Genomic DNA, 8,186 nt, shown 5'->3' on the forward strand with positions numbered 1-8,186 from the left:
AATAACATCTGGAAGCTGGTATCAGTAGAGAACTATGCAATGATATCAATTGTATTGATGAGGGAACAGAAGCCCAAAGGACAAAGGACAAAGCAAAAGCTGACACCCTCCAACTTTCCCCCACCCCACTCCTGGGTAGGACATCTGTGACCTTCTTTAGGAATCTCCCACCCATCTTAAAGTTAATACCTTGCTAGAGGGAGAAATGACCTTGGCAATGGCAAGGCCTCCAGTATCATATCTGGTATCTTTGTGGGTCCTCTTTAGCATATGAAAGTTCTGTTGAAACCTCCCTTTTCCCTCCAGGGTGCAAACCTGCCATCACTCACAAGCCAGGCAGCAGCTCTTCCTGCCAACGGGTCCTGTCCCCATGCTTTAATAAACCACCATTTTGCACCAAAGATGTCTCAAGAATTCTTTCTTGGTCCTCGGCTCTGTATCTCACCCCACTAAACCTCACCTAGATTCTAGAATTTCATCGGTATGGTTATGTCTACAAACGATATGTAATGCAGAAATTACCAAACATTGACCTCTGGTCACTGCTCTAATCACCAAGGATGTGCATATAAGGAAAATGTTTCTTTAGGGAAGGAATGGATACTTTTAACTGATGTATGGTACATGAAGTATTTCTGTCTCTTTGCCACCACTCTATAGTATGACAAGGGCTTGATAAATTCGTGTGTAGACAGTTCTCTTCTGGGAGGAGACATCATTTAAGAAAGCTGAGACCAACCAATTAGCTGCCTTGAGTATTACACGAATTGGGTCTTCAAATCAGTGAAGGCGCACACACGAGTTGTGTCTTTCCACAATGTCAGCTTTACTCAGTCACTAAGCAAGTTTAACACAATTGTAAAACAGGGTCAGAATTCCAAACTCAATGAGATTCCGTGGCGCGTTTAACTTGACTTCTCACAGATCACACAAAGCAAAGCACGCGACAAGTCATGCAACAGTAAGACAAACACGGGCTAGAAAGTTAACAAACCAAACGTGAGCGCGCAGTCAAGATGAGGTCTTGGTTCGGTCTGACTCAGATCCAACTTGAACTTGGTGCTTCCCACGTTCAAGCGGGGAAGGATCTGTTCTGCTCAGAGATTACTCAAGGTGAACCTTCTACAACCTTTTGATGTGGTCAGACACGAGAGGGTCAGCATCTAGAAAGTCTGACAGTTTGCTCAAAAATCCTCCCTTTTTATAGGAGTTTATCAGTCTTGGCCCTTTGCAGACTTCCTCTGGTTCTGCTGGTTGTCAGTTCTGCGTGGGTTAGCTGTGCTAGTTTCCACCATACCCGGTCGTAGCTCAATACCCTTGGCTGCTTGCATCACTGCTTGACATAAGGGACCCCATCTTGCTCTCTACAGTCAGAAACAGAAGTTAAATTTAGAATTAAAAAAATTACAGTGGAGGGATGCCTGGGTGGCTCAGTCAGTTAAGCATCCGCTTCTGCTTAAATCAGTTCTGGGCCTGGGTGGAGCCCCACCTCCGGCTCCTTGCTCAGCGGGGAAACTGCTTCTCCCTCTCCCTGCCACTCCCTCTGCTTCTGCTCTCCCTCCCTCTCTCTGTCTCTCTGAAAAGAAACAAAATCTTTAAAAAAAAAATTACAGTTGATAAAATGTCTCCAATAATACTTGTAAAAGATTTTCTAATTACCCTGGGTGATGAAGGGAAAAGAAATAATTGAGCTATTGAGAGACGATGAAAAGATTTGTAAAGGGACATAGTCATGATTAATACACTTTATAGAGGGAATCCAACTGTAATAAAGTATGACAGAAGTTCCAAGACAACGAAAATACATCTGAGAAATATATAGCAAAGAGATCACGCACGTCATATGGTGTGGGGCCACAGCATACTACGTGTTGCATTGGAGGGTCCAGACTTTTCCTGCTTCACATCGACCTCACAGATGCTTGTATCCTTGAAACTATCAGGAAAGCCTGATACTAGGGAGGGCTTTCTGATGTGTAGGCGTCTGGTTTGACCATCTAATCCTTTATGTTGTCTTCTCAGAGCATGTTTAGAAATTATTTGGCTTAAAAAAAAAAAAAAAAAAAAAAAAGAAAGAAAAATATCTGACTCAAATTCATTGTATTATAGATGAAGAAACAGAAAAAACATTTTTTTGCTTCTTTAGAAATTTTGCTTCTTAATCATTCATTATTGTTACATATGAATAATTTAATTGATTTCTTATAAATCACCTACATTTGATCTACATCATATTGTCATTTTAAGTTCAGAGTCATCATCTTAGTGATGCTGAAGACCTACTTGTCACCAGGAGTAAACACTTCAAATTCATGTTTGTTTATCACCACATCTATGAATTGGCATGGAGACCTTTAAATTCCAAATTATTGCTTCTGATACTTAGCTCCTTTGTTTCCTACTAGGATTACTTGACAATCTTTGCCCCTATGTTGTATCTGTGCTCTGCATTAGTCAGAGTTCTCCAGAGAAGCAGAACCAATAGGGTGTGTGTGTGTGTGTGTGTGTGTGTTTTAAGGAATTGGCTCACATGATTATGTGATTGTAGAAAGAGGCAAATCTGAAATCTCCAGGGTGGACTGGCAGGCTGGTGACCATGCAACCCATCTGTTAGCAAGAATTCTCTCTAGCTTGGAGGAAGTCAGTCTTTTGTTCTCTTCAGGCCTTCAACTGATTGGGTGAATCCCACCCACAATATGGACAGCAATCTGCTTTACTCAATATCCACTGGTAATTTCATCCCAAAACACCCTCACAGAGACTACCACAATAATGGTTAATCCTCTATCTGGACACGTGGCCCAGCCGAAATGATACATAAAATTAATTATCACAGTTTCCATAGTACCCATCTCTCAGTTTTCTTTGGATATTTTCATCTCTTTCCTGCCAACTTCATTTTGTATCTTTATTGATAATTTTTACAATTCTCCGGCAAACATATTTGTTGGGAAAACACTGGGAGTCACACATATCTGGTCCTATGGAATAGTACTTGTGAGGACAAAGTCACAGAGTATCAGTATGAAGTGTGTGTTGCTAAAGTGCCTACAGTTCTGGAAGAAAACATGGGGACCTGGTCACAGCAGACATCAGATGCTAGGAAGGAGACTCTACCACGATGTGGTACTTCAACTACATGATAAGCAGAGCTGCTGTATCATAACCATGGGTTAAGATCCATCCCAATTTTGCCACGTCACATTCATTGTTTGGAAAATCATGAAGCCCTCCTCTGGTGTAATGAGTGGTCTAGGCTTGAAGTCTTGCATTTTTAACTATATATCATGATGGGCCAGTGGCCCGGTCTGCTTCCTTGATATCCTTGAATTAATTACCTTAAGGTTTTGACTCTAGTTGCTTCCCATAACGCTCCGTTGGAGGCCAGCATCTTCTCTGAACAAAGAAGCTGGAAGGAATCAGTCATGGACAAATTAACTCTTATTTAACTGAAAATAGAAAAAGTTTCTTTCATCCTTCAGGAGATGGTTAGCCACACACGCCTCAAATTGCTTTCATAGTTTATGATCTGAAACTCAAAATCCCTTGAAACTATCTTAATTAGCCATCTATCTCTTCATTTTTCACAGTTAATGTTTTTATATCTCTGTCTCCACAAGACTCAACCATTATTTTGTCAGATGAGTCTTGACATCTTCATATACATGCTTCAGAAAGCCAGCACGCATCCCCACTGATGCTGGTCAGATCACTATTAGGTGACACGGGTGCTTTTTTAATAGTGTCTCTGTCACTAATGACAATACATAGCTCTCTCCTCTGGGGACCAGATGGAAACATGCCTCCTGTTTGGTTTTGCCTGGGAGATTTTCTTACTTTTCTCAAGTTGGGGATCCTATTGTTTATTTCAAATGGTGCTTTTCACTCAATGGTGTTTTCACTTGGAAATTATGTAAAACTATCACTGTCCCACTACAGACCAACTAAGAGTATCTGGAGGTGGTGAGCAAGAATCATTGTTTCTTCAAAATTCTCCAGGTGATTCCAATGGGCAGTCAGTATTGAGAGCCACTACTTGGTGTGCTTAACCTCAAATTCTTAAGATAAAATGAATCACTGACACATCTTGTTAAAGCTCAGATCCTGATCAGTACGTGTGGCAGTGCCTGGGAGCCTACCTATCTAATAGGTGACACAGCTCCGTGGACCACACTTTGAGTAGAAAGGCTTTTGAAGTTCTTGGTTCCTTCTTAATGGTTTTAATCTCACACTGAAACCTGGTTTTCCTAATACGTCACCTTTGTGTATGAATATTCATCAAGTGCAAATTTTATGGACATGATGTATCTCCTTCCTGTTAAATAGCATAATCCCTTTGAGTTGTGGCATTGGGGGTTTCCTGTTTTTTTTTTTTTTTTAAGATTTTATTTATTTATTTGACAGACAGATATCAGAAGTAGGCAGAGAAGCAGACAGAGAGAGAGGAAGAGAAGCAGGACTCCTGCTGAGCAGAGAGCCCCCCGATGCGAGGCTCGATCCCAGTACCCTGGGATTGTGACCTGAGCAGAATGCAGAGGCTTTAACCCACTGAGCCACCCAGGTGCCCAGGTTTCCTGTTTTTATACCATCTAGATATCAGGAGTTGAAAATAAACTTAGAGATGACCTGGCTGGTGGTTTCAGATGTGTTTCCCAGAGCACAGAATCCGGAGAGGGACTCGAGGGAGGTGTGAGACGGTGCAGGAAAGCAGGAAGCTTCATCTCCATCCCAGTGGGGACATTCTACTTCTGTTATTTTGTCCTTCAGTGTGGTATTTCAGTTGAAAAGTTTTTCAGCTGAAAAAATAATAGAAAAACACTCCTTTGGTCATTTCAAAGACGAAAACTTGAGGCACCTAAGTTTATTAAATGTTACATACTTAAGTTTATTAAATCTTCAATAACGAATTCACAGTTTCTGATAATAAAAGAAAATCACTGACAATACTAAGTTATAGCATATGCCAAGTTTACAGTATCAAATGGACTAAAACGATCTCATGCGTATTTTGCTTTTAGTGTCCTTAAGATGCCTGTCACATTGGTGTTTGTTTATAGATGAGTCATCAAAGACAAAAAGGAAGCAATTCACAGAACTACTCCTCAGACTCCAAGCATATAGCCGATAGTGCAGTAAACCGGGGAATGAAAAGACGACATTGTCTGCAGATACCTGACAGCTCAGCAAATGAGCACAAAGTGAAGCGGACACTGCCATGCCTTTCTCTTTGTCCCGGCTATTCTAAGCGCTGTAGACTTGTATACGAATCAGAAATTACGGTATACAGTAATTTTCCTATTACTTGTGATTATCCTGATTCTCTCAGGGAAGAGAAGATAAGACCCTGATCTGCACACTAGGAGCAGAAAGATGGCCTTGTGGTCTTTCTAAAATTATCCCCTGCGGTGTTTGAGAACATCATGCAGTATCGCCATTGGGCATACACGGCAAAGCCATACTTAAGTAAGTACCATAAGCCAAAGAACTTAACAGGGTGTTAGCAAGGGAAGATTTAACCTGTGTGGTCCTCCTTATGTTTATGTTTGGAGAAAAGAGAAAACAAGGGTTTTCGGCTGATGCACAGAATCATTCATTCGGAAATATAGTTTCCGAAGATATGTGAGTGACTTTCTGGTAGGAGTGAATCCAGAATGGAGTGGAAACAGGAACGTCCGTCTTCTGTGATCCTTGACGTGCTGTCATTGCATGTGCTAGGAAACCTCAATCCCATCAATTTTATGTTTCTTTTAAAAGTCTGATTTTATGGGGGCACCTGGGTGGCTCAGTGGGTTAAAGCCTCTGCCTTCAGCTCAGGTCATGATCTCAGGGTCCTGGGATGGAGCCCCATAGCCTGCTCTCTGCTCGGCGGGGAGCCTGCCTCTCCCTCTCTCTCTGCCTACTTGTGATCCCTGTCTGTCAAATAAATAAATAAAGTCTTTTTAAAAAATCTGATTTTATGTTGAATTTTTAGGGCACTGATCTTAGAGGACCTATACCTCAACACACTCAAAACTAACAACTACACTAGTCTGTTTCTGTTTTTGTCAGCAGCATATAAATACTACAATTATAATTCAGCCTCTAGGCAAATGCTTTTGTATTTGGCGGTAGGAGGACAGGACATGAAAGGTGATGAGTAGGGCTGTCAGGACGGGAAAACCTTGCTTGTTCAGGAGAAAGGTTTCTCGGTTCTCTGCAGTCTGCCCTCTGTGTGTTCTGTGCTCTTTTGTAGTTTATCCATCACTGTGATTCTATCCACTTCCCATCTTCCATATATTTGCAAAATGTACTTGATATGCTGATTACAATCTCCTGTGCCCCACAATTTTATACATTTATTGCTTTTTTTGTATTAAAATTTTAATGTCATTATGAGACACAAGGAAGATATTCAGAACTGTTTCTCTAAAAACTTTAAATATTTAAAATCTGTTCAGTGTTTGAAAAATAGATTATGCATCCTTATTTCATGCTACATGTTACATCGACTTCCCAAGCATCTTAAATAATAGCAAATTAATCACAAAATTATTCAGAGATCAAATTCAGGTGTTCCCTCCCTTGAAATGAAAGGGGAAACGCTGTAGACGTAAAGACTTGTATTTATGTGCCCATATAAATCACAAGACCATGAATCTATTTGACATTAATGTTCTTTGGGGTTTATAAGATTCTCAAGAAGTTCTGGAGTTGGCGGGAACAGTAGTGCAGCAGCTAGCAGTTCACATGCATCACTCCATTTTGTTTTGAGCGTTGGGGTAAGTCTGAATGATCAAGAGGGGGCCCAAATTTCTCACTCCTCCCTTCATCTATAATCTTTCTTGGCACACAGGTTATAAAGCAGTAACCTTGATCGGAGAACCCAAATGAAACTCCCTCTCTCTTTGTCCCCAGTTGGCTTGCTTATCCCCTGTACTGAATTCTGCTGGCGGCCCTTGGTTCAGGCCTGCCAGTCTGAGCAGGCTTTGGCTTGGCCACTTTGAGCTCATCCTTTCAAGGTCCTTCATACCCATACGGTGTTCTCTTTTTTTTTTTTTTTTTTAAGGCTATTTTTCTTTTTCTTTTCTTTTTTTTTTTTTTTTTTTTAAAGATTTTATTTATTTATTTGACAGAGAGAAATCACAAGTAGATGGAGAGGCAGGCAGAGAGAGAGAGAGGAAAGCAGGCTCTCTGCTGAGCAGAGAGCCCGATTCGGGATTCGATCCCAGGACTCCGAGATCACGACCCGAGCCGAAGGCAGCGGCTTAACCCACTGAGCCACCCAGGCGGCCCCCATACGGTGTTCTCTATGTGCAGTCAGGGTTCTTATACTCTCTTGTGCTTATTGACACTTATTTAACCTCACCCCCCCCCATTCAAAATTCTGTGCCACGGAAACCCTAATTCTTATTTCGCCTCTTTCCCAACAGTAGATACAAAGACACTCTGAAGCGAACATTGCAAAGAGGATATGCACAGAGAAGGGTGCCTTTCTGTGATTTTCCCAGATTCTGTTCTGAAATCAGTCCGAATGCATAATTCAACCCTGCACCTGTTGTGTCCCTGCTTGTCTGTTCAGCATGGGGTAGAGCCAAAAGCATTTAAAACAAAAGCATTCCATCAACAAACTTACCGTTCTCACTAGGGAAGTAAGAGAAGCTCACAGGACCAGGAGGAAACTGGAAACCGTGGAGGACAGCAGACGACGGATTCCAGGGTATCTGCTGCTCAGAGTACGTGCTCTCGTCACCCACAACATGGAAGGAGCAAATGATTATATATCTAATTATTATTTAGGGATTTCTCAGCAAGGACTTCAGAATGATCTGGAATTCCGAGGAGGAGGATATTCTTAGGCGGCCGTGAGAAGCCTTGGCACAAATCCAAAGCACGTGTGCCCAGAGTCTACTCACTAATAACTAAAAGAAGTCATCTTCTGTGCTGCTGGATGGGGACTGGCATCCAGGTGGGAAGGGAGGCAAAGGGACACTGAGCCAAGGGCTGAACCGAAAATCTAACAGGGTGCAACAGGTGCAGATTCACAGAAGAGGGGGCGTCTGTGAAGCCTGCCGTCTGTGGAAGCAACAGGGAGCAGTAAAAAGGCAGGTCTGTTTCTCCCTTCTCTACCTTGGAGACCGAGCTATCGATAGATGTCAGATTTAATGTGCTTTGCAAATGCGATAAAACAGATGGATAGCAATTGTAGA

General features: G+C 41.9%; 1 long non-coding RNA gene across 1 annotated transcript; it reads right to left on the bottom strand.

The window, feature by feature from the left end:
• Window positions 1-973: 973 nt before the first annotated feature.
• On the bottom strand, window positions 974-7,732 carry LOC131818996 (uncharacterized). Its single transcript, XR_009349009.1, has 3 exons — window positions 7,613-7,732; window positions 4,627-4,796; window positions 974-1,364 (listed from the first exon to the last, which is right to left on the bottom strand). It is a non-coding gene; the product is annotated as an uncharacterized LOC131818996 (long non-coding RNA).
• Between the last annotated feature and the right edge of the window lie 454 nt (window positions 7,733-8,186).

This window comes from Mustela lutreola, chromosome 1 (assembly GCF_030435805.1).
Source record: "Mustela lutreola isolate mMusLut2 chromosome 1, mMusLut2.pri, whole genome shotgun sequence".
NCBI lineage: Eukaryota > Metazoa > Chordata > Mammalia > Carnivora > Mustelidae > Mustela > Mustela lutreola.